This window comes from Schistocerca gregaria, chromosome 11 (assembly GCF_023897955.1).
Source record: "Schistocerca gregaria isolate iqSchGreg1 chromosome 11, iqSchGreg1.2, whole genome shotgun sequence".
Lineage (NCBI taxonomy): Eukaryota > Metazoa > Arthropoda > Insecta > Orthoptera > Acrididae > Schistocerca > Schistocerca gregaria.
In genome coordinates, this window is record NC_064930.1 from 5,313,079 (window position 1) to 5,336,570 (window position 23,492).

The 23,492-nt window shown below is 49.5% G+C and overlaps 8 non-coding genes across 8 annotated transcripts; all 8 read right to left on the reverse strand.

Moving 5' to 3' along the window:
- Window positions 1-321: 321 nt before the first annotated feature.
- Trnaa-agc (transfer RNA alanine (anticodon AGC)) lies at window positions 322-395 on the reverse strand. Its single transcript has one exon. It is a non-coding gene; the product is annotated as a tRNA-Ala (tRNA).
- A 1,516-nt stretch (window positions 396-1,911) lies between these two features.
- Window positions 1,912-1,985, reverse strand: Trnaa-agc (transfer RNA alanine (anticodon AGC)). The gene has a single exon. It is a non-coding gene; the product is annotated as a tRNA-Ala (tRNA).
- A 1,516-nt stretch (window positions 1,986-3,501) lies between these two features.
- Trnaa-agc (transfer RNA alanine (anticodon AGC)) lies at window positions 3,502-3,575 on the reverse strand. Its single transcript has one exon. It is a non-coding gene; the product is annotated as a tRNA-Ala (tRNA).
- Window positions 3,576-6,670: 3,095 nt separating this feature from the next.
- On the reverse strand, window positions 6,671-6,744 carry Trnaa-agc (transfer RNA alanine (anticodon AGC)). Its single transcript has one exon. It is a non-coding gene; the product is annotated as a tRNA-Ala (tRNA).
- Window positions 6,745-9,828: 3,084 nt separating this feature from the next.
- Window positions 9,829-9,902, reverse strand: Trnaa-agc (transfer RNA alanine (anticodon AGC)). Its single transcript has one exon. It is a non-coding gene; the product is annotated as a tRNA-Ala (tRNA).
- Window positions 9,903-11,407: 1,505 nt separating this feature from the next.
- Window positions 11,408-11,481, reverse strand: Trnaa-agc (transfer RNA alanine (anticodon AGC)). The gene has a single exon. It is a non-coding gene; the product is annotated as a tRNA-Ala (tRNA).
- Window positions 11,482-12,986: 1,505 nt separating this feature from the next.
- On the reverse strand, window positions 12,987-13,060 carry Trnaa-agc (transfer RNA alanine (anticodon AGC)). The gene has a single exon. It is a non-coding gene; the product is annotated as a tRNA-Ala (tRNA).
- A 7,830-nt stretch (window positions 13,061-20,890) lies between these two features.
- Trnaa-agc (transfer RNA alanine (anticodon AGC)) lies at window positions 20,891-20,964 on the reverse strand. Its single transcript has one exon. It is a non-coding gene; the product is annotated as a tRNA-Ala (tRNA).
- Window positions 20,965-23,492: the final 2,528 nt, after the last annotated feature.

The window sequence follows — 23,492 nt, forward strand, 5'->3', positions numbered from 1 at the left end:
CGGCATCTGTTATCAGCAGTCACAACCAGCAACACCAGTAGCAGCCGACTGCACGCAAAGAATGGGAACGTGCAGTGGGATTTACGTGAAATCGGCGCAAGGCAGATCTTTCCGACGTAGGCTTGAGAATCTTATGGGAACATTTGTACTGTTTCTAAATTAAGTGTAGGTGTGGGAGGAGGGTGCTTCCTGCGCACGAATAAAAGCACGCTCGCCAATTGTGGATGCTAATCGTTCGCTTGTATCTGCCTACACACCTCTGCCGGTTGGGAATTATTCCACTTGCATGGCAAGGTGCGCATGTAGGTGTGTTAAAAATTCTGGAGGCGCTGGGTATCGATCCCAGTACCTCTCGCACGCTAAGCGAGCGCTCTACCATCTGAGCTACGCCCACCCCCCGGATAACTAGTAGTGCTACATACAGTCGTATCAACGTCACAGACCCTTGCACTCCCATTATTCCGCAGACAAACACTACTCTCTATGTGTCAGTGAGGGTGTCTTTCAGGTTTCGTGCATTCTGTATCGAATCGTAGTTGGCCACAATGAAAGTGGCACGCATAACGTCGAAAATAGAGTTCAGACACCGCTCTGAGTAAGACGAACGTGTTGTCCCTTCTCTAGACTTCAATGACGTTAAGCCGTGATACCTAAGACAGATCTGCACTCGATGACACCACGATAACAGCCGGTCCCCACACTTACATCTTGCTCTCCTTATGACAGTATACATCATATCAGTCTGTGACGCTGGTTTTGCAACTTCTTGCGTGCGTTTATGTTCGCCGCGACCAACACTTACCATGCACTGACCACAAAACATGGAGGAGCCGGGGCTTGAACCCGAGACCGTTCACACGCTAAGCGAACGGTCTGCAAACTGAGCTACAGCTACACACACGACCAAGCCTGGCTATTCTCCATTCTCTGCAACTCTGATGTGCACGGACACGATGGTTGGTTGGTTTGTAGCGGCGAAGGTACCAGAATACAAAGGCGCGGACACGTTCATACGCACAAGAGTTCCAAGTAGTTTCGATGCTCTGGTATTACGAATGCAAATTCCGTCTGTTTTGAACGTCTTAAATTGAAAGGGCGGTCACAAATTGGTCCATTTCACTCCTTGTCGACAATCACACAGCACCTGAGGTAACAAGCACATCTCGAGCCCCATTGTGCTCTCCATTGTTCATGCCAACTCAGTGCCTCGCTCTTTGCTACTGTGTAAAACTCTTGTCGTCCAACTGCAAAACACTGGGACACAACAAGTTTCCGCGTCTCCATTGCACTGATCGTACTACGAAACGCTCCCCAAACTTGGCAATCACCCATGCAGATGACTTTTCCGACTTTACACGACGCTCACGCAACGCTCACGCTAGTGACAGCCTTATTTACAGTTCGACGTCGCGCCAAAGCGAATGAGCACATTTCGCCTACGGCTTAGGCCGCTCTTATAGTGTGGCTGCTCTGTGTCTGCAGGCAGCGAGGGGCTGCAAGCTTCCTGTGTTCGCACCTATATCACCTGTGCTTCCTTGTCAGAGACAGACTATCGCAAAACATACAACTCACTCCATGAATTGTTTGCTACGGCATCTGTTATCAGCAGTCACAACCAGCAACACCAGTAGCAGCCGACTGCACGCAAAGAATGGGAACGTGCAGTGGGATTTACGTGAAATCGGCGCAAGGCAGATCTTTCCGACGTAGGCTTGAGAATCTTATGGGAACATTTGTACTGTTTCTAAATTAAGTGTAGGTGTGGGAGGAGGGTGCTTCCTGCGCACGAATAAAAGCACGCTCGCCAATTGTGGATGCTAATCGTTCGCTTGTATCTGCCTACACACCTCTGCCGGTTGGGAATTATTCCACTTGCATGGCAAGGTGCGCATGTAGGTGTGTTAAAAATTCTGGAGGCGCTGGGTATCGATCCCAGTACCTCTCGCACGCTAAGCGAGCGCTCTACCATCTGAGCTACGCCCACCCCCCGGATAACTAGTAGTGCTACATACAGTCGTATCAACGTCACAGACCCTTGCACTCCCATTATTCCGCAGACAAACACTACTCTCTATGTGTCAGTGAGGGTGTCTTTCAGGTTTCGTGCATTCTGTATCGAATCGTAGTTGGCCACAATGAAAGTGGCACGCATAACGTCGAAAATAGAGTTCAGACACCGCTCTGAGTAAGACGAACGTGTTGTCCCTTCTCTAGACTTCAATGACGTTAAGCCGTGATACCTAAGACAGATCTGCACTCGATGACACCACGATAACAGCCGGTCCCCACACTTACATCTTGCTCTCCTTATGACAGTATACATCATATCAGTCTGTGACGCTGGTTTTGCAACTTCTTGCGTGCGTTTATGTTCGCCGCGACCAACACTTACCATGCACTGACCACAAAACATGGAGGAGCCGGGGCTTGAACCCGAGACCGTTCACACGCTAAGCGAACGGTCTGCAAACTGAGCTACAGCTACACACACGACCAAGCCTGGCTATTCTCCATTCTCTGCAACTCTGATGTGCACGGACACGATGGTTGGTTGGTTTGTAGCGGCGAAGGTACCAGAATACAAAGGCGCGGACACGTTCATACGCACAAGAGTTCCAAGTAGTTTCGATGCTCTGGTATTACGAATGCAAATTCCGTCTGTTTTGAACGTCTTAAATTGAAAGGGCGGTCACAAATTGGTCCATTTCACTCCTTGTCGACAATCACACAGCACCTGAGGTAACAAGCACATCTCGAGCCCCATTGTGCTCTCCATTGTTCATGCCAACTCAGTGCCTCGCTCTTTGCTACTGTGTAAAACTCTTGTCGTCCAACTGCAAAACACTGGGACACAACAAGTTTCCGCGTCTCCATTGCACTGATCGTACTACGAAACGCTCCCCAAACTTGGCAATCACCCATGCAGATGACTTTTCCGACTTTACACGACGCTCACGCAACGCTCACGCTAGTGACAGCCTTATTTACAGTTCGACGTCGCGCCAAAGCGAATGAGCACATTTCGCCTACGGCTTAGGCCGCTCTTCTAGTGTGGCTGCTCTGTGTCTGCAGGCAGCGAGGGGCTGCAAGCTTCCTGTGTTCGCACCTATATCACCTGTGCTTCCTTGTCAGAGACAGACTATCGCAAAACATACAACTCACTCCATGAATTGTTTGCTACGGCATCTGTTATCAGCAGTCACAACCAGCAACACCAGTAGCAGCCGACTGCACGCAAAGAATGGGAACGTGCAGTGGGATTTACGTGAAATCGGCGCAAGGCAGATCTTTCCGACGTAGGCTTGAGAATCTTATGGGAACATTTGTACTGTTTCTAAATTAAGTGTAGGTGTGGGAGGAGGGTGCTTCCTGCGCACGAATAAAAGCACGCTCGCCAATTGTGGATGCTAATCGTTCGCTTGTATCTGCCTACACACCTCTGCCGGTTGGGAATTATTCCACTTGCATGGCAAGGTGCGCATGTAGGTGTGTTAAAAATTCTGGAGGCGCTGGGTATCGATCCCAGTACCTCTCGCACGCTAAGCGAGCGCTCTACCATCTGAGCTACGCCCACCCCCCAGATAACTAGTAGTGCTACATACAGTCGTATCAACGTCACAGACCCTTGCACTCCCATTATTCCGCAGACAAACACTACTCTCTATGTGTCAGTGAGGGTGTCTTTCAGGTTTCGTGCATTCTGTATCGAATCGTAGTTGGCCACAATGAAAGTGGCACGCATAACGTCGAAAATAGAGTTCAGACACCGCTCTGAGTAAGACGAACGTGTTGTCCCTTCTCTAGACTTCAATGACGTTAAGCCGTGATACCTAAGACAGATCTGCACTCGATGACACCACGATAACAGCCGGTCCCCACACTTACATCTTGCTCTCCTTATGACAGTATACATCATATCAGTCTGTGACGCTGGTTTTGCAACTTCTTGCGTGCGTTTATGTTCGCCGCGACCAACACTTACCATGCACTGACCACAAAACATGGAGGAGCCGGGGCTTGAACCCGAGACCGTTCACACGCTAAGCGAACGGTCTGCAAACTGAGCTACAGCTACACACACGACCAAGCCTGGCTATTCTCCATTCTCTGCAACTCTGATGTGCACGGACACGATGGTTGGTTGGTTTGTAGCGGCGAAGGTACCAGAATACAAAGGCGCGGACACGTTCATACGCACAAGAGTTCCAAGTAGTTTCGATGCTCTGGTATTACGAATGCAAATTCCGTCTGTTTTGAACGTCTTAAATTGAAAGGGCGGTCACAAATTGGTCCATTTCACTCCTTGTCGACAATCACACAGCACCTGACGTAACAAGCACATCTCGAGCCCCATTGTGCTCTCCATTGTTCATGCCAACTCAGTGCCTCGCTCTTTGCTACTGTGTAAAACTCTTGTCGTCCAACTGCAAAACACTGGGACACAACAAGTTTCCACGTCTCCATTGCACTGATCGTACTACGAAACGCTCCCCAAACTTGGCAATCACCCATGCAGATGACTTTTCCGACTTTACACGACGCTCACGCAACGCTCACGCTAGTGACAGCCTTATTTACAGTTCGACGTCGCGCCAAAGCGAATGAGCACATTTCGCCTACGGCTTAGGCCGCTCTTCTAGTGTGGCTGCTCTGTGTCTGCAGGCAGCGAGGGGCTGCAAGCTTCCTGTGTTCGCACCTATATCACCTGTGCTTCCTTGTCAGAGACAGACTATCGCAAGACATACAACTCACTCCATGAATTGATTGCTACGACATCTCTTATCAGCAGTCACAACCAGCAACACCAGTAGCAGCCGACTGCACGCAAAGAATGGGAACGTGCAGTGGGATTTACGTGAAATCGGCGCAAGGCAGATCTTTCCGACGTAGGCTTGAGAATCTTATGGGAACATTTGTACTGTTTCTAAATTAAGTGTACGTGTGGGAGGAGGGTGCTTCCTGCGCACGAATAAAAGCACGCTCGCCAATTGTGGATGCTAATCGTTCGCTTGTATCTGCCTACACACCTCTGCCGGTTGGGAATTATTCCACTTGCATGGCAAGGTGCGCATGTAGGTGTGTTAAAAATTCTGGATGCGCTGGGTATCCATCCCAGTACCTCTCACACGCTAAGCGAGCGCTCTACCATCTGAGCTACGCCCACCCCCCCGATAACTAGTAGTGCTACATACAGTCGTATCAACGTCACAGACCCTTGCACTCCCATTATTCCGCAGACAAACACTACTCTCTATGTATCAGTGAGGGTGTCTTTCAGGTTTCGTGCATTCTGTATCGAATCGTAGTTGGCCACAATGAAAGTGGCACGCATAACGTCGAAAATAGAGTTCAGACACCGCTCTGAGCAAGACGAACGTGTTGTCCCTTCTCTAGACTTCAATGACGTTAAGCCGTGATACCTAAGACAGATCTGCACTCGATGACACCACGATAACAGCCGGTCCCCACACTTACATCTTGCTCTCCTTATGACAGTATACATCATATCAGTCTGTGACGCTGGTTTTGCAACTTCTTGCGTGCGTTTATGTTCGCCGCGACCAACACTTACCATGCACTGACCACAAAACATGGAGAAGCCGGGGCTTGAACCCGAGACCGTTCACACGCTAAGCGAACGGTCTGCCAACTGAGCTACAGCTACACACACGACCAAGCCTGGCTATTCTCCATTCTCTGGAACTCTGATGTGCACGGACACGATGGTTGGTTGGTTTGTAGCGGCGAAGGTACCAGAATACAAAGGCGCGGACACGTTCATATACACAAGAGTTCCAAGTAGTTTCGATGCTCTGGTATTACGAATGCAAATTCCGTCTGTTTTGAACGTCTTAAATTGAAAGGGCGGTCACAAATTGGTCCATTTCACTCCTTGTCGACAATCACACAGCACCTGAGGTAACAAGCACATCTCGAGCCCCATTGTGCTCTCCATTGTTCATGCCAACTCAGTGCCTCGCTCTTTGCTACTGTGTAAAACTCTTGTCGTCCAACTGCAAAACACTGGGACACAACAAGTTTCCGCGTCTCCATTGCACTGATCGTACTACGAAACGCTCCCCAAACTTGGCAATCACCCATGCAGATGACTTTTCCGACTTTACACGACGCTCACGCTAGTGACAGCCTTATTTACAGTTCGACGTCGCGCCAAAGCGAATGAGCACATTTCGCCTACGGCTTAGGCCGCTCTTCTAGTGTGGCTGCTCTGTGTCTGCAGGCAGCGAGGGGCTGCAAGCTTCCTGTGTTCGCACCTATATCACCTGTGCTTCCTTGTCAGAGACAGACTATCGCAAAACATACAACTCACTCCATGAATTGATTGCTACGGCATCTCTTATCAGCAGTCACAACCAGCAACACCAGTAGCAGCCGACTGCACGCAAAGAATGGGAACGTGCAGTGGGATTTACGTGAAATCGGCGCAAGGCAGATCTTTCCGACGTAGGCTTGAGAATCTTATGGGAACATTTGTACTGTTTCTAAATTAAGTGTAGGTGTGGGAGGAGGGTGCTTCCTGCGCACGAATAAAAGCACGCTCGCCAATTGTGGATGCTAATCGTTCGCTTGTATCTGCCTACACACCTCTGCCGGTTGGGAATTATTCCACTTGCATGGCAAGGTGCGCATGTAGGTGTGTTAAAAATTCTGGAGGCGCTGGGTATCGATCCCAGTACCTCTCGCACGCTAAGCGAGCGCTCTACCGTCTGAGCTACGCCCACCCCTCCGATAACTAGTAGTGCTACATACAGTCGTATCAACGTCACAGACCCTTGCACTCCCATTATTCCGCAGACAAACACTACTCTCTATGTATCAGTGAGGGTGTCTTTCAGGTTTCGTGCATTCTGTGTCGAATCGTAGTTGGCCACAATGAAAGTGGCACGCATAACGTCGAAAATAGAGTTCAGACACCGCTCTGAGTAAGACGAACGTGTTGTCCCTTCTCTAGACTTCAATGACGTTAAGCCGTGATACCTAAGACAGATCTGCACTCGATGACACCACGATAACAGCCGGTCCCCACACTTACATCTTGCTCTCCTTATGACAGTATACATCCTATCAGTATGTGACGCTGGTTTTGCAACTTCTTGCGTGCGTTTATGTTCGCCGCGACCAACACTTACCATGCACTGACCACAAAACATGGAGGAGCCGGGGCTTGAACCCGAGACCGTTCACACGCTAAGCGAACGGTCTGCCAACTTAGCTACAGCTACACACACGACCAAGCCTGGCTATTCTCCATTCTTTGCAACACTGATGTGCACGGACACGATGGTTGGTTGGTTTGTAGCGGCGAAGGTACCAGAATACAAAGGCGCGGACACGTTCATATACACAAGAGTTCCAAGTAGTTTCGATGCTCTGGTATTACGAATGCAAATTCCGTCTGTTTTGAACGTCTTAAATTGAAAGGGCGGTCACAAATTGGTCCATTTCACTCCTTGTCGACAATCACACAGCACCTGAGGTAACAAGCACATCTCGAGCCCCATTGTGCTCTCCATTGTTCATGCCAACTCAGTGCCTCGCTCTTTGCTACTGTGTAAAACTCTTGTCGTCCAACTGCAAAACACTGGGACACAACAAGTTTCCGCGTCTCCATTGCACTGATCGTACTACGAAACGCTCCCCAAACTTGGCAATCACCCATGCAGATGACTTTTCCGACTTTACACGACGCTCACGCTAGTGACAGCCTTATTTACAGTTCGACGTCGCGCCAAAGCGAATGAGCACATTTCGCCTACGGCTTAGGCCGCTCTTCTAGTGTGGCTGCTCTGTGTCTGCAGGCAGCGAGGGGCTGCAAGCTTCCTGTGTTCGCACCTATATCACCTGTGCTTCCTTGTCAGAGACAGACTATCGCAAGACATACAACTCACTCCATGAATTGATTGCTACGACATCTCTTATCAGCAGTCACAACCAGCAACACCAGTAGCAGCCGACTGCACGCAAAGAATGGGAACGTGCAGTGGGATTTACGTGAAATCGGCGCAAGGCAGATCTTTCCGACGTAGGCTTGAGAATCTTATGGGAACATTTGTACTGTTTCTAAATTAAGTGTACGTGTGGGAGGAGGGTGCTTCCTGCGCACGAATAAAAGCACGCTCGCCAATTGTGGATGCTAATCGTTCGCTTGTATCTGCCTACACACCTCTGCCGGTTGGGAATTATTCCACTTGCATGGCAAGGTGCGCATGTAGGTGTGTTAAAAATTCTGGATGCGCTGGGTATCCATCCCAGTACCTCTCACACGCTAAGCGAGCGCTCTACCATCTGAGCTACGCCCACCCCCCCGATAACTAGTAGTGCTACATACAGTCGTATCAACGTCACAGACCCTTGCACTCCCATTATTCCGCAGACAAACACTACTCTCTATGTATCAGTGAGGGTGTCTTTCAGGTTTCGTGCATTCTGTATCGAATCGTAGTTGGCCACAATGAAAGTGGCACGCATAACGTCGAAAATAGAGTTCAGACACCGCTCTGAGCAAGACGAACGTGTTGTCCCTTCTCTAGACTTCAATGACGTTAAGCCGTGATACCTAAGACAGATCTGCACTCGATGACACCACGATAACAGCCGGTCCCCACACTTACATCTTGCTCTCCTTATGACAGTATACATCATATCAGTCTGTGACGCTGGTTTTGCAACTTCTTGCGTGCGTTTATGTTCGCCGCGACCAACACTTACCATGCACTGACCACAAAACATGGAGAAGCCGGGGCTTGAACCCGAGACCGTTCACACGCTAAGCGAACGGTCTGCCAACTGAGCTACAGCTACACACACGACCAAGCCTGGCTATTCTCCATTCTCTGGAACTCTGATGTGCACGGACACGATGGTTGGTTGGTTTGTAGCGGCGAAGGTACCAGAATACAAAGGCGCGGACACGTTCATATACACAAGAGTTCCAAGTAGTTTCGATGCTCTGGTATTACGAATGCAAATTCCGTCTGTTTTGAACGTCTTAAATTGAAAGGGCGGTCACAAATTGGTCCATTTCACTCCTTGTCGACAATCACACAGCACCTGAGGTAACAAGCACATCTCGAGCCCCATTGTGCTCTCCATTGTTCATGCCAACTCAGTGCCTCGCTCTTTGCTACTGTGTAAAACTCTTGTCGTCCAACTGCAAAACACTGGGACACAACAAGTTTCCGCGTCTCCATTGCACTGATCGTACTACGAAACGCTCCCCAAACTTGGCAATCACCCATGCAGATGACTTTTCCGACTTTACACGACGCTCACGCTAGTGACAGCCTTATTTACAGTTCGACGTCGCGCCAAAGCGAATGAGCACATTTCGCCTACGGCTTAGGCCGCTCTTCTAGTGTGGCTGCTCTGTGTCTGCAGGCAGCGAGGGGCTGCAAGCTTCCTGTGTTCGCACCTATATCACCTGTGCTTCCTTGTCAGAGACAGACTATCGCAAAACATACAACTCACTCCATGAATTGATTGCTACGGCATCTCTTATCAGCAGTCACAACCAGCAACACCAGTAGCAGCCGACTGCACGCAAAGAATGGGAACGTGCAGTGGGATTTACGTGAAATCGGCGCAAGGCAGATCTTTCCGACGTAGGCTTGAGAATCTTATGGGAACATTTGTACTGTTTCTAAATTAAGTGTAGGTGTGGGAGGAGGGTGCTTCCTGCGCACGAATAAAAGCACGCTCGCCAATTGTGGATGCTAATCGTTCGCTTGTATCTGCCTACACACCTCTGCCGGTTGGGAATTATTCCACTTGCATGGCAAGGTGCGCATGTAGGTGTGTTAAAAATTCTGGAGGCGCTGGGTATCGATCCCAGTACCTCTCGCACGCTAAGCGAGCGCTCTACCGTCTGAGCTACGCCCACCCCTCCGATAACTAGTAGTGCTACATACAGTCGTATCAACGTCACAGACCCTTGCACTCCCATTATTCCGCAGACAAACACTACTCTCTATGTATCAGTGAGGGTGTCTTTCAGGTTTCGTGCATTCTGTGTCGAATCGTAGTTGGCCACAATGAAAGTGGCACGCATAACGTCGAAAATAGAGTTCAGACACCGCTCTGAGTAAGACGAACGTGTTGTCCCTTCTCTAGACTTCAATGACGTTAAGCCGTGATACCTAAGACAGATCTGCACTCGATGACACCACGATAACAGCCGGTCCCCACACTTACATCTTGCTCTCCTTATGACAGTATACATCCTATCAGTATGTGACGCTGGTTTTGCAACTTCTTGCGTGCGTTTATGTTCGCCGCGACCAACACTTACCATGCACTGACCACAAAACATGGAGGAGCCGGGGCTTGAACCCGAGACCGTTCACACGCTAAGCGAACGGTCTGCCAACTTAGCTACAGCTACACACACGACCAAGCCTGGCTATTCTCCATTCTTTGCAACACTGATGTGCACGGACACGATGGTTGGTTGGTTTGTAGCGGCGAAGGTACCAGAATACAAAGGCGCGGACACGTTCATATACACAAGAGTTCCAAGTAGTTTCGATGCTCTGGTATTACGAATGCAAATTCCGTCTGTTTTGAACGTCTTAAATTGAAAGGGCGGTCACAAATTGGTCCATTTCACTCCTTGTCGACAATCACACAGCACCTGAGGTAACAAGCACATCTCGAGCCCCATTGTGCTCTCCATTGTTCATGCCAACTCAGTGCCTCGCTCTTTGCTACTGTGTAAAACTCTTGTCGTCCAACTGCAAAACACTGGGACACAACAAGTTTCCGCGTCTCCATTGCACTGATCGTACTACGAAACGCTCCCCAAACTTGGCAATCACCCATGCAGATGACTTTTCCGACTTTACACGACGCTCACGCTAGTGACAGCCTTATTTACAGTTCGACGTCGCGCCAAAGCGAATGAGCACATTTCGCCTACGGCTTAGGCCGCTCTTCTAGTGTGGCTGCTCTGTGTCTGCAGGCAGCGAGGGGCTGCAAGCTTCCTGTGTTCGCACCTATATCACCTGTGCTTCCTTGTCAGAGACAGACTATCGCAAAACACACAACTCACTCCATGAATTGATTGCTACGGCATCTGTTATCAGCAGTCACAACCAGCAACACCAGTAGCAGCCGACTGCACGCAAAGAATGGGAACGTGCAGTGGGATTTACGTGAAATCGGCGCAAGGCAGATCTTTCCGACGTAGGCTTGAGAATCTTACGGGAACATTTGTACTGTTTCTAAATTAAGTGTAGGTGTGGGAGGAGGGTGCTTCCTGCGCACGAATAAAAGCACGCTCGCCAATTGTGGATGCTAATCGTTCGCTTGTATCTGCCTACACACCTCTGCCGGTTGGGAATTATTCCACTTGCATGGCATGGTGCGCATGTAGGTGTGTTAAAAATTCTGGAGGCGCTGGGTATCGATCCCAGTACCTCTCGCACGCTAAGCGAGCGCTCTACCATCTGAGCTACGCCCACCCCTCCGATAACTAGTAGTGCTACATACAGTCGTATCAACGTCACAGACCCTTGCACTCCCATTATTCCGCAGACAAACACTACTCTCTATGTATCAGTGAGGGTGTCTTTCAGGTTTCGTGCATTCTGTGTCGAATCGTAGTTGGCCACAATGAAAGTGGCACGCATAACGTCGAAAATAGAGTTCAGACACCGCTCTGAGTAAGACGAACGTGTTGTCCCTTCTCTAGACTTCAATGACGTTAAGCCGTGATACCTAAGACAGATCTGCACTCGATGACACCACGATAACAGCCGGTCCCCACACTTACATCTTGCTCTCCCTATGACAGTATACATCATATCAGTCTGTGACGCTGGTTTTTCAACTTCTTGCGTGCGTTTATGTTCGCCGCGACCAACACTTACCATGCACTGACCACAAAATATGGAGGAGCCGGGGCTTGAACCCGAGACCGTTCACACGCTAAGCGAACGGTCTGCCAACTGAGCTACAGCTACACACACGACCAAGCCTGGCTATTCTCCATTCTTTGCAACTCTGATGTGCACGGACACGATGGTTGGTTGGTTTGTAGCGGCGAAGGTACCAGAATACAAAGACGCGGACACGTTCATATACACAAGAGTTCCAAGTAGTTTCGATGCTCTGGTATTACGAATGCAAATTCCGTCTGTTTTGAACGTCTTAAATTGAAAGGGCGGTCACAAATTGGTCCATTTCACTCCTTGTCGACAATCACACAGCACCTGAGGTAACAAGCACATCTCGAGCCCCATTGTGCTCTCCATTGTTCATGCCAACTCAGTGCCTCGCTCTTTGCTACTGTGTAAAACTCTTGTCGTCCAACTGCAAAACACTGGGACACAACAAGTTTCCGCGTCTCCATTGCACTGATCGTACTACGAAATGCTCCCCAAACTTGGCAATCACCCATGCAGATGACTTTTCCGACTTTACACGACGCTCACGCTAGTGACAGCCTTATTTACAGTTCGACGTCGCGCCAAAGCGAATGAGCACATTTCGCCTACGGCTTAGGCCGCTCTTCTAGTGTGGCTGCTCTGTGTCTGCAGGCAGCGAGGGGCTGCAAGCTTCCTGTGTTCGCACCTATATCACCTGTGCTTCCTTGTCAGAGACAGACTATCGCAAAACATACAACTCACTCCATGAATTGATTGCTACGGCATCTCTTATCAGCAGTCACAACCAGCAACACCAGTAGCAGCCGACTGCACGCAAAGAATGGGAACGTGCAGTGGGATTTACGTGAAATCGGCGCAAGGCAGATCTTTCCGACGTAGGCTTGAGAATCTTATGGGAACATTTGTACTGTTTCTAAATTAAGTGTAGGTGTGGGAGGAGGGTGCTTCCTGCGCACGAATAAAAGCACGCTCGCCAATTGTGGATGCTAATCGTTCGCTTGTATCTGCCTACACACCTCTGCCGGTTGGGAATTATTCCACTTGCATGGCAAGGTGCGCATGTAGGTGTGTTAAAAATTCTGGAGGCGCTGGGTATCGATCCCAGTACCTCTCGCACGCTAAGCGAGCGCTCTACCATCTGAGCTACGCCCACCCCCCGATAACTAGTAGTGCTACATACAGTCGTATCAACGTCACAGACCCTTGCACTCCCATTATTCCGCAGACAAACACTTCTCTCTATGTATCAGTGAGGGTGTCTTAAAGGTTTCGTGCATTCTGTATCGAATCGTAGTTGGCCACAATGAAAGTGGCACGCATAACGTCGAAAATAGAGTTCAGACACCGCTCTGAGTAAGACGAACGTGTTGTCCCTTCTCTAGACTTCAATGACGTTAAGCCGTGATACCTAAGACAGATCTGCACTCGATGACACCACGATAACAGCCGGTCCCCACACTTACATCTTGCTCTCCTTATGACAGTATACATCCTATCAGTATGTGACGCTGGTTTTGCAACTTCTTGCGTGCGTTTATGTTCGCCGCGACCAACACTTACCATGCACTGACCACAAAACATGGAGGAGCCGGGGCTTGAACCCGAGACCGTTCACACGCTAAGCGAACGGTCTGCCAACTGAGCTACAGCTACACACACGACCAAGCCTGGCTATTCTCCATTCTTTGCAACATTGATGTGCACGGACACGATGGTTGGTTGGTTTGTAGCGGCGAAGGTACCAGAATACAAAGGCGCGGACACGTTCATATACACAAGAGTTCCAAGTAGTTTCGATGCTCTGGTATTACGAATGCAAATTCCGTCTGTTTTGAACGTCTTAAATTGAAAGGGCGGTCACAAATTGGTCCATTTCACTCCTTGTCCACAATCACACAGCACCTGAGGTAACAAGCACATCTCGAGCCCCATTGTGCTCTCCATTGTTCATGCCAACTCAGTGCCTCGCTCTTTGCTACTGTGTAAAACTCTTGTCGTCCAACTGCAAAACACTGGGACACAACAAGTTTCCGCGTCTCCATTGCACTGATCGTACTACGAAACGCTCCCCAAACTTGGCAATCACCCATGCAGATGACTTTTCCGACTTTACACGACGCTCACGCTAGTGACAGCCTTATTTACAGTTCGACGTCGCGCCAAAGCGAATGAGCACATTTCGCCTACGGCTTAGGCCGCTCTTCTAGTGTGGCTGCTCTGTGTCTGCAGGCAGCGAGGGGCTGCAAGCTTCCTGTGTTCGCACCTATATCACCTGTGCTTCCTTGTCAGAGACAGACTATCGCAAAACACACAACTCACTCCATGAATTGATTGCTACGGCATCTGTTATCAGCAGTCACAACCAGCAACACCAGTAGCAGCCGACTGCACGCAAAGAATGGGAACGTGCAGTGGGATTTACGTGAAATCGGCGCAAGGCAGATCTTTCCGACGTAGGCTTGAGAATCTTACGGGAACATTTGTACTGTTTCTAAATTAAGTGTAGGTGTGGGAGGAGGGTGCTTCCTGCGCACGAATAAAAGCACGCTCGCCAATTGTGGATGCTAATCGTTCGCTTGTATCTGCCTATACACCTCTGCCGGTTGGGAATTATTCCACTTGCATGGCATGGTGCGCATGTAGGTGTGTTAAAAATTCTGGAGGCGCTGGGTATCGATCCCAGTACCTCTCGCACACTAAGCGAGCGCTCTACCATCTGAGCTACGCCCACCCCTCCGATCACTAGTAGTGCTACATACAGTCGTATCAACGTCACAGACCCTTGCACTCCCATTATTCCGCAGACAAACACTACTCTCTATGTATCAGTGAGGGTGTCTTCAGGTTTCGTGCATTCTGTGTCGAATCGTAGTTGGCCACAATGAAAGTGGCACGCATAACGTCGAAAATAGAGTTCAGACACCGCTCTGAGTAAGACGAACGTGTTGTCCCTTCTCTAGACTTCAATGACGTTAAGCCGTGATACCTAAGACAGATCTGCACTCGATGACACCACGATAACAGCCGGTCCCCACACTTACATCTTGCTCTCCCTATGACAGTATACATCATATCAGTCTGTGACGCTGGTTTTGCAACTTCTTGCGTGCGTTTATGTTCGCCGCGACCAACACTTACCATGCACTGACCACAAAATATGGAGGAGCCGGGGCTTGAACCCGAGACCGTTCACACGCTAAGCGAACGGTCTGCCAACTGAGCTACAGCTACACACACGACCAAGCCTGGCTATTCTCCATTCTTTGCAACTCTGATGTGCACGGACACGATGGTTGGTTGGTTTGTAGCGGCGAAGGTACCAGAATACAAAGACGCGGACACGTTCATATACACAAGAGTTCCAAGTAGTTTCGATGCTCTGGTGTTACGAATGCAAATTCCGTCTGTTTTGAACGTCTTAAATTGAAAGGGCGGTCACAAATTGGTCCATTTCACTCCTTGTCGACAATCACACAGCACCTGAGGTAACAAGCACATCTCGAGCCCCATTGTGCTCTCCATTGTTCATGCCAACTCAGTGCCTCGCTCTTTGCTACTGTGTAAAACTCTTGTCGTCCAACTGCAAAACACTGGGACACAACAAGTTTCCGCGTCTCCATTGCACTGATCGGACTACGAAATGCTCCCCAAACTTGGCAATCACCCATGCAGATGACTTTTCCGACTTTACACGACGCTCACGCTAGTGACAGCCTTATTTACAGTTCGACGTCGCGCCAAAGCGAATGAGCACATTTCGCCTACGGCTTAGGCCGCTCTTCTAGTGTGGCTGCTCTGTGTCTGCAGGCAGCGAGGGGCTGCAAGCTTCCTGTGTTCGCACCTATATCACCTGTGCTTCCTTGTCAGAGACAGACTATCGCAAAACATACAACTCACTCCATGAATTGATTGCTACGGCATCTGTTATCAGCAGTCACAACCAGCAACACCAGTAGCAGCCGACTGCACGCAAAGAATGGGAACGTGCAGTGGGATTTACGTGAAATCGGCGCAAGGCAGATCTTTCCGACGTAGGCTTGAGAATCTTATGGGAACATTTGTACTGTTTCTAAATTAAGTGTAGGTGTGGGAGGAGGGTGCTTCCTGCGCACGAATAAAAGCACGCTCGCCAATTGTGGATGCTAATCGTTCGCTTGTATCTGCCTACACACCTCTGCCGGTTGGGAATTATTCCACTTGCATGGCAAGGTGCGCATGTAGGTGGGTTAAAAATTCTGGAGGCGCTGGGTATCGATCCCAGTACCTCTCGCACGCTAAGTGAGCGCTCTACCATCTGAGCTACGCCCACCCCCCCGATAACTAGTAGTGCTACATACAGTCGTATCAACGTCACAGACCCTTGCACTCCCATTATTCCGCAGACAAACACTTCTCTCTATGTATCAGTGAGGGTGTCTTAAAGGTTTCGTGCATTCTGTATCGAATCGTAGTTGGCCACAATGAAAGTGGCACGCATAACGTCGAAAATAGAGTTCAGACACCGCTCTGAGTAAGACGAACGTGTTGTCCCTTCTCTAGACTTCAATGACGTTAAGCCGTGATACCTAAGACAGATCTGCACTCGATGACACCACGATAACAGCCGGTCCCCACACTTACATCTTGCTCTCCCTATGACAGTATACATCATATCAGTCTGTGACGCTGGTCTTGCAACTTCTTGCGTGAGATTATGTTCGCCGCGACCAACACTTACCATGCACTGACCACAAAACATGGAGGAGCCGGGGCTTGAACCCGAGACCGTTCACACGCTAAGCGAACGATCTACCAACTGAGCTACAGCTACACACACGACCAAGCCTGGCTATTCTCCATTCTTTGCGACTCTGATGTGCACGGACACGATGGTTGGTTGGTTTGTAGCGGCGAAGGTACCAGAATACAAAGGCGCGGACACGTTCATATACACAAGAGTTCCAAGTAGTTTCGATGCTCTGGTATTACGAATGCAAATTCCGTCTGTTTTGAACGTCTTAAATTGAAAGGGCGGTCACAAATTGGTCCATTTCACTCCTTGTCGACAATCACACAGCACCTGAGGTAACAAGCACATCTCGAGCCCCATCGTGCTCTCCATTGTTCATGCCAACTCAGTGCCTCGCTCTTTGCTACTGTGTAAAACTCTTGTCGTCCAACTGCAAAACACTGGGACACAACAAGTTTCCGCGTCTCCATTGCACTGATCGTACTACGAAACGCTCCCCAAACTTGGCAATCACCCATGCAGATGACTTTTCCGACTTTACACGACGCTCACGCTAGTGACAGCCTTATTTACAGTTCGACGTCGCGCCAAAGCGAATGAGCACATTTCGCCTACGGCTTAGGCCGCTCTTCTAGTGTGGCTGCTCTGTGTCTGCAGGCAGCGAGGGGCTGCAAGCTTCCTGTGTTCGCACCTATATCACCTGTGCTTCCTTGTCAGAGACAGACTATCGCAAAACATACAACTCACTCCATGAATTGATTGCTACGGCATCTGTTATCAGCAGTCACAACCAGCAACACCAGTAGCAGCCGACTGCACGCAAAAAATGGGAACGTGCAGTGGGATTTACGTGAAATCGGCGCAAGGCAGATCTTTCCGACGTAGGCTTGAGAATCTTATGGGAACATTTGTACTGTTTCTAAATTAAGTGTAGGTGTGGGAGGAGGGTGCTTCCTGCGCACGAATAAAAGCACGCTCGCCAATTGTGGATGCTAATCGTTCGCTTGTATCTGCCTACACACCTCTGCCGTTTGGGAATTATTCCACTTGCATGGCAAGGTGCGCATGTAGGTGTGTTAAAAATTCTGGATGCGCTGGGTATCGATCCCAGTACCTCTTGCACGCTAAGCGAGCGCTCTACCATCTGAGCTACGCCCACACCCCCGATAACTAGTAGTGCTACATACAGTCGTATCAACGTCACAGACCCTTGCACTCCCGTTATTCCGCAGACAAACACTACTCTCTATGTATCAGTGAGGGTGTCTTTCAGGTTTCGTGCATTCTGTGTCGAATCGTAGTTGGCCACAATGAAAGTGGCACGCATAACGTCGAAAATAGAGTTCAGACACCGCTCTGAGTAAGACGAACGTGTTGTCCCTTCTCTAGACTTCAATGACGTTAAGCCGTGATACCTAAGACAGATCTGCACTCGATGACACCACGATAACAGCCGGTCCCCACACTTACATCTTGCTCTCCTTATGACAGTATACATCATATCAGTCTGTGACGCTGGTTTTGCAACTTCTTGCGTTCGTTTATGTTCGCCGCGACCAACACTTACCATGCACTAACCACAAAACATGGAGGAGCCGGGGCTTGAACCCGAGACCGTTCACACGCTAAGCGAACGATCTGCCAACTGAGCTACAGCTACACACACGACCAAGCCTGGCTATTCTCCATTCTTTGCGACTCTGATGTGCACGGACACGATGGTTGGTTGGTTTGTAGCGGCGAAGGTACCAGAATACAAAGGCGCGGACACGTTCATATACACAAGAGTTCCAAGCAGTTTCGATGCTCTGGTATTACGAATGCAAATTCCGTCTGTTTTGAACGTCTTAAATTGAAAGGGCGGTCACAAATTGGTCCATTTCACTCCTTGTCGACAATCACACAGCACCTGAGGTAACAAGCACATCTCGAGCCCCACTGTGCTCTCCATTGTTCATGCCAACTCAGTGCCTCGCTCTTTGCTACTGTGTAAAACTCTTGTCGTCCAACTGCAAAACACTGGGACACAACAAGTTTCCGCGTCTCCATTGCACTGATCGTACTACGAAACGTTCCCCAAACTTGGCAATCAGCCATGCAGATGACTTTTCCGACTCTACACGACGCTCACGCAACGCTCACGCTAGTGACAGCCTTATTTACAGTTCGACGTCGCGCCAAAGCGAATGAGCACATTTCGCCTACGGCTTAGGCCGCTCTTCTAGTGTGGCTGCTCTGTGTCTGCAGGCAGCGAGGGGCTGCAAGCTTCCTGTGTTCGCACCTATATCACCTGTGCTTCCTTGTCAGAGACAGACTATCGCAAAACATACAACTCACTCCATGAATTGAGTGCTACGGCATCTGTTATCAGCAGTCACAACCAGCAACACCAGTAGCAGCCGACTGCACGCAAAGACTGGGAACGTGCAGTGGGATTTACGTGAAATCGGCGCAAGGCAGATCTTTCCGACGTAGGCTTGAGAATCTTATGGGAACATTTGTACTGTTTCTAAATTAAGTGTAGGTGTGGGAGGAGGATGCTTCCTGCGCACGAATAAAAGCACGCTCGCCAATTGTGGATGCTAATCGTTCGCTTGTATCTGCCTACACACCTCTGCCGGTTGGGAATTGTTCCACTTGCATGGCAAGGTGCGCATGTAGGTGTGTTAAAAATTCTGGAGGCGCTGGGTATCGATCCCAGTACCTTTCGCAAGTTAACCGAGCGCTCTACCATCTGAGCTACGCCCGCCCCCCCGATAACTAGTAGTGCTACATACAGTCATATCAACGTCACAGACACTTGCACTCCCATTATTCCGCAGACAAACACTACTCTCTATGTATGAGTGAGGGTGTCTTTCAGGTTTCGTGCATTCTGTATCGAATCGTAGTTGGCCACAATGAAAGTGGCACGCATAACGTCGAAAATAGAGTTCAGACACCGCTCTGAGTAAGACGAACGTGTTGTCCCTTCTCTAGACTTCAATGACGTTAAGCCGTGATACCTAAGACAGATCTGCACTCGATGACACCACGATAACAGCCGGTCCCCACACTTACATCTTGCTCTCCCTATGACAGTATACATCATATCAGTCTGTGACGCTGGTCTTGCAACTTCTTGCGTGCGTTTATGTTCGCCGCGACCAACACTTACCATGCACTGACCACAAAACATGGAGGAGCCGGGGCTTGAACCCGAGACCGTTCACACGCTAAGCGAACGATCTGCCAACTGAGCTACAGCTACACACACGACCAAGCCTGGCTATTCTCCATTCTTTGCGACTCTGATGTGCACGGACACGATGGTTGGTTGGTTTGTAGCGGCGAAGGTACCAGAATACAAAGGCGCGGACACGTTCATATACACAAGAGTTCCAAGTAGTTTCGATGCTCTGGTATTACGAATGCAAATTCCGACTGTTTTGAACGTCTTAAATTGAAAGGGCGGTCACAAATTGGTCCATTTCACTCCTTGTCGACAATCACACAGCACCTGAGGTAACAAGCACATCTCGAGCCCCATTGTGCTCTCCATTGTTCATGCCAACTCAGTGCCTCGCTCTTTGCTACTGTGTAAAACTCTTGTCGTCCAACTGCAAAACACTGGGACACAACAAGTTTCCGCGTCTCCATTGCACTGATCGTACTACGAAACGCTCCCCAAACTTGGCAATCACCCATGCAGATGACTTTTCCGACTTTACACGACGCTCACGCTAGTGACAGCCTTATTTACAGTTCGACGTCGCGCCAAAGCGAATGAGCACATTTCGCCTACGGCTTAGGCCGCTCTTGTAGTGTGGCTGCTCTGTGTCTGCAGGCAGCGAGGGGCTGCAAGCTTCCTGTGTTCGCACCTATATCACCTGTGCTTCCTTGTCAGAGACAGACTATCGCAAAACATACAACTCACTCCATGAATTGATTGCTACGGCATCTGTTATCAGCAGTCACAACCAGCAACACCAGTAGCAGCCGACTGCACGCAAAGAATGGGAACGTGCAGTGGGATTTACGTGAAATCGGCGCAAGGCAGATCTTTCCGACGTAGGCTTGAGAATCTTATGGGAACATTTGTACTGTTTCTAAATTAAGTGTAGGTGTGGGAGGAGGGTGCTTCCTGCGCACGAATAAAAGCACGCTCGCCAATTGTGGATGCTAATCGTTCGCTTGTATCTGCCTACACACCTCTGCCGGTTGGGAATTATTCCACTTGCATGGCAAGGTGCGCATGTAGGTGTGTTAAAAATTCTGGAGGCGCTGGGTATCGATCCCAGTACCTCTCGCACGCTAAGCGAGCGCTCTACCATCTGAGCTACGCCCACCCCCCCGATAACTAGTAGTGCTACATACAGTCGTATCAACGTCACAGACCCTTGCACTCCCATTATTCCGCAGACAAACACTTCTCTCTATGTATCAGTGAGGGTGTCTTTCAGGTTTCGTGCATTCTGTGTCGAATCGTAGTTGGCCACAATGAAAGTGGCACGCATAACGTCGAAAATAGAGTTCAGACACCGCTCTGAGTAAGACGAACGTGTTGTCCCTTCTCTAGACTTCAATGACGTTAAGCCGTGATACCTAAGACAGATCTGCACTCGATGACACCACGATAACAGCCGGTCCCCACACTTACATCTTGCTCTCCTTATGACAGTATACATCATATCAGTCTGTGACGCTGGTTTTGCAACTTCTTGCGTGCGTTTATGTTCGCCGCGACCAACACTTACCATGCACTGACAACAGAACATGGAGGACGCGGTTCTAGGCGCGCAGTCCGGAACCGTGCGACTGCTACGGTCGCAGGTTCGAATCCTGCCTCGGGCATGGATGTGTGTGATGTCCTTAGGTTAGTTAGGTTTAAGTAGTTCTAAGTCCTAGGGGACTAATGACCACAGCAGTTGAGTCCCATAGTGCTCAGAGCCATTTGAACCAAGAACATGGAGGAGCCGGGGCTTGAACCCGAGACCGTTCACACGCTAAGCGAACGATCTGCCAACTGAGCTACAGCTACACACACGACCAAGCCTGGCTATTCTCCATTCTTTGCGACTCTGATGTGCACGGACACGATGGTTGGTTGGTTTGTAGCGGCGAAGGTACCAGAATACAAAGGCGCGGACACGTTCATATACACAAGAGTTCCAAGTAGTTTCGATGCTCTGGTATTACGAATGCAAATTCCGTCTGTTTTGAACGTCTTAAATTGAAAGGGCGGTCACAAATTGGTCCATTTCACTCCTTGTCGACAATCACACAGCACCTGAGGTAACAAGCACATCTCGAGCCCCATTGTGCTCTCCATTGTTCATGCCAACTCAGTGCCTCGCTCTTTGCTACTGTGTAAAACTCTTGTCGTCCAACTGCAAAACACTGGGACACAACAAGTTTCCGCGTCTCCATTGCACTGATCGTACTACGAAACGCTCCCCAAACTTGGCAATCACCCATGCAGATGACTTTTCCGACTTTACACGACGCTCACGCTAGTGACAGCCTTATTTACAGTTCGACGTCGCGCCAAAGCGAATGAGCACATTTCGCCTACGGCTTAGGCCGCTCTTCTAGTGTGGCTGCTCTGTGTCTGCAGGCAGCGAGGGGCTGCAAGCTTCCTGTGTTCGCACCTATATCACCTGTGCTTCCTTGTCAGAGACAGACTATCGCAAAACATACAACTTACTCCATGAATTGATTGCTACGGCATCTGTTATCAGCAGTCACAAGCAGCAACACCAGTAGCAGCCGACTGCACGCAAAGACTGGGAACGTGCAGTGGGATTTACGTGAAATCGGCGCAAGGCAGATCTTTCCGACGTAGGCTTGAGAATCTTATGGGAACATTTGTACTGTTTCTAAATTAAGTGTAGGTGTGGGAGGAGGGTGCTTCCTGCGCACGAATAAAAGCACGCTCGCCAATTGTGGATGCTAATCGTTCGCTTGTATCTGCCTACACACCTCTGCCGGTTGGGAATTGTTCCACTTGCATGGCAAGGTGCGCATGTAGGTGTGTTAAAAATTCTGGAGGCGCTGGGTATCGATCCCAGTACCTTTCGCACGCTAAGCGAGCGCTCTACCATCTGAGCTACGCCCGCCCCCCCGATAACTAGTAGTGCTACATACAGTCATATCAACGTCACAGACCCTTGCACTCCCATTATTCCGCAGACAAACACTACTCTCTATGTATCAGTGAGGGTGTCTTTCAGGTTTCGTGCATTCTGTATCGAATCGTAGTTGGCCACAATGAAAGTGGCACGCATAACGTCGAAAATAGAGTTCAGACACCACTCTGAGTAAGACGAACGTGTTGTCCCTTCTCTAGACTTCAATGACGTTAAGCCGTGATACCTAAGACAGATCTGCACTCGATGACACCACGATAACAGCCGGTCCCCACACTTACATCTTGCTCTCCCTATGACAGTATACATCATATCAGTCTGTGACGCTTATCTTGCAACTCCTTGCGTGCGTTTATGTTCGCCGCGACCAACACTTACCATGCACTGACCACAAAACATGGAGGAGCCGGGGCTTGAACCCGAGACCGTTCACACGCTAAGCGGACGATCTGCCAACTGAGCTACAACTACACACACGACCAAGCTTGGCTATTCTCCATTCTTTGCGACTCTGATGTGCACGGACACGATGGTTGGTTGGTTTGTAGCGGCGAAGGTACCAGAATACAAAGGCGCGGACACGTTCATATACACAAGAGTTCCAAGTAGTTTCGATGCTCTGGTATTACGAATGCAAATTCCGTCTGTTTTGAACGTCTTAAATTGAAAGGGCGGTCACAAATTGGTCCATTTCACTCCTTGTCGACAATCACACAGCACCTGAGGTAA